The sequence below is a fragment of the Colobus angolensis genome, unplaced genomic scaffold (genome assembly GCF_000951035.1).
Source record: "Colobus angolensis palliatus isolate OR3802 unplaced genomic scaffold, Cang.pa_1.0 Scaffold239, whole genome shotgun sequence".
NCBI lineage: Eukaryota > Metazoa > Chordata > Mammalia > Primates > Cercopithecidae > Colobus > Colobus angolensis.
Window position 1 is genome coordinate 268,215 of NW_012115588.1, and position 2,743 is coordinate 270,957.

Genomic DNA, 2,743 nt, shown 5'->3' on the forward strand with positions numbered 1-2,743 from the left:
TCGCTGCAGCCTCTGCCTCCTGGGTTCAAGCGATTCTCCTGCCTCAGCCTCCTGAGTAGCTGCGACTGACTATAGGTGCACACCGCCATGCCCAGCTAATTTTTGTACTTTTAGGAGAGACAAGGTTTCACTATGTAGGCCAGGATGGTCTTGATCTCTTGACCTTGTGATCCACCCACCTCAGCCTCCCAAAGTGCTGAGATTACAGGCGTGAGCCACCACACCCAACGCCCTTGTTTTTTATTTTTATTTTTTTTTATAACTTGAGATTCCACATTTGTCTGTGGATTTTGTATCATCTGTATCATCTCTAGATGAGATGCGAGCTCCATGAACTCAAGGAGCTCACCTGCTTTGTCTACCGCTGTCTTCCCGGAGCCTTGGCCGTCTGGTACATGGTAGGCAGGCAATAGATATTTGCTGAACGTATGAATGAATGTGCAAATGATGTGGTCAGATCTGCAGGAAAAGATCTTCCCTGGCAGAAGGGTGGTAGTCGGATTGGAGGAGACAACTGGGAGACAAGGAGAGGGGAAGGAAGGACCACTCTGATTTACTGAGTCCAGGCTGGAGATGAGTCCCACCGTAGGGGAGATGGCATCCAGGGGATTGAAAAGACGTTTTGAAGACAGTGTGGCATGGCAGAAATAATAGGAGTGTAATGAAGCCAGAACCTCTGTGTGTGTGTGTGTGTGTGTGTGATTGAAATGGAGTCTTGCTCTGTCGCCAGGCTGGAGTGCAGTGCCGCGATCTTGGCTCGCTGCAACCTCCGCCTCCCGGGTTCAAGCAATCCTCCTGCCTCAGCCTCCCGAGTGGCTGAGACTACAGTCATGTGCCACCATGCCCAGCTAATTTTTGTACTTTTAGTAGAGACAGGGTTTCACCATGTTGGCCAGGATGGTGTCGATCTCTTGACCTCATGATCCGCCCGCCTCAGCCTCTCAAAGTGCTGAGATTACAGGCGTGAGCCACCGCGCCCGGCCGAACCTCTGTATTTTAATACCAGCTCCATCACCAGCTGTGATGCTCTGCGTGAGCATCTCATCATCTTGTCACATGGCACCAACACCTTAGAGGTGTATGTATCTCAAAGGGAGGTGGATTCGATGCCACGTAGGTCCAGGCCTGGCCACCACAGGTGGGCTGACCACCGATAACAGGAGTGAGAATTGTAATTCGGGTGGAATCAGTAGTCGCAGGGGCTATTCGGCTCTAACCCACCTCTTCAGCTTCTCCAAGGCAAGGGAGGCTTTCGAGGAGATGAGCTTTTGAATTCTCAGCTTTTCACAAAAATAGCCTCCACGGTGGAGCCCCTGGTTTCAAGCAGACGATTTCTTTGTTACTCAGCTGCTGGTGGTGGGTGGGTGGCTGGGGCTGTGGCTGCTCTTTTCCTGAATGAACAGCTGTGCCCTCTCATCGCTGGCTCAGGAATAATCATAGCACTGCTTTAACGCTCGGCCCAGCCTCCTTCATTCACTGCTCTCTGGCTGCCTGGCAGCCCTGGGCACATGTTCAACAGCCCATCGGAGGGGCTAAGAGAAAGGAGACTGGACGTGAAGGGAGGGGTCAGGGCCTTGGCCACAGCAGCCGGGCTCAGCCTCCTCAGAGCTGGCCTCCAGGGCCCTGCCTCATGTCCCTCTTTCCCTTCCCTCACCCTGTCCTCTGACCCTGCCTCCTTTCTGTTCCTCCACCACCCCAAGCTCATATGCAACCAAGGGCCTTCCAACCTCCAGAGACTCTTCCCTCTTGATGTCTTCTCTCTAGGTCCTGACAAACTGGGTCCTGTGGTCACCTGGAGTGCAGAAAAGTCCACCCGTCCACTCCCCCTCTGCTGGCCAATCAGCTTATAACCCATCACTCAAACAAGCTGGAGGCCCCTGGGAGAAGGGCCAGCCTGGGCATCTACATTCCAGCTTAAGTCCTGATGCCAGTTTTGGTTGGCCAGGCCTGGGCCAGAGGTCCTATAAAACAAATAAAGGCCATAAAGGAAAGTATAACTGGCCGGGCGCGGTAGCTCAAGCCTGTAATCCCAGCACTTTGGGAGGCCGAGACGGGCGGATCACGAGGTCAGGAGATCGAGACCAGCCTGGCTAACATGGTGAAACCCCATCTCTACTAAAAAAATACCAAAAACTAGCCGGTGAGGTGGCGGGCGCCTATAGTCCCAGCTACTTAGGCTGAGGCAGGAGAATGGCGTAAACCCGGGAGGCGGAGCTTGCAGTGAGCTGAGATCCGGCCACTGCACTCCAGTCCGGGCAACAGCGCAAGACTCCGCCTCAAAAAAAAAAAGAAAAAAAGAAAAAAAGAAAAACATGGGTCCGGAGATCAGGCCTGGGGCTTCTGCTCCATCACTCCTCCACTTCTGAGCCGCGTGACTCAGTGGAGCCCCATGAGCTCTCTGAGCTGTTTCCACATCCCACTGAACCCGACAGAGCTCTCAGAAGAAACAGGGAAGGGGCTGGGCGCAGTGGCTAATGCCTGTAATTCCAGCACTTTGGGAGGCCGAGGCAGGTGGATCACCTGAGGTCAGGAGTACAAGACCAGCCTGGCCCACATGACAAAACCTCGTCTCTACTAAAAATACAAAAATTAGCCAGATGTGGTGGCACACGCCTGTAGTCACAGCTACTCAGGAGGCTGTGGCAGGGGAATAGCTTGAACCCGGGAGGCGAAGGTTGCAGTGAGCTGAGACCGCACCATTGCACTCCATTCTGGGTAACAAGAGTGAAACTCTGTCTCAAAA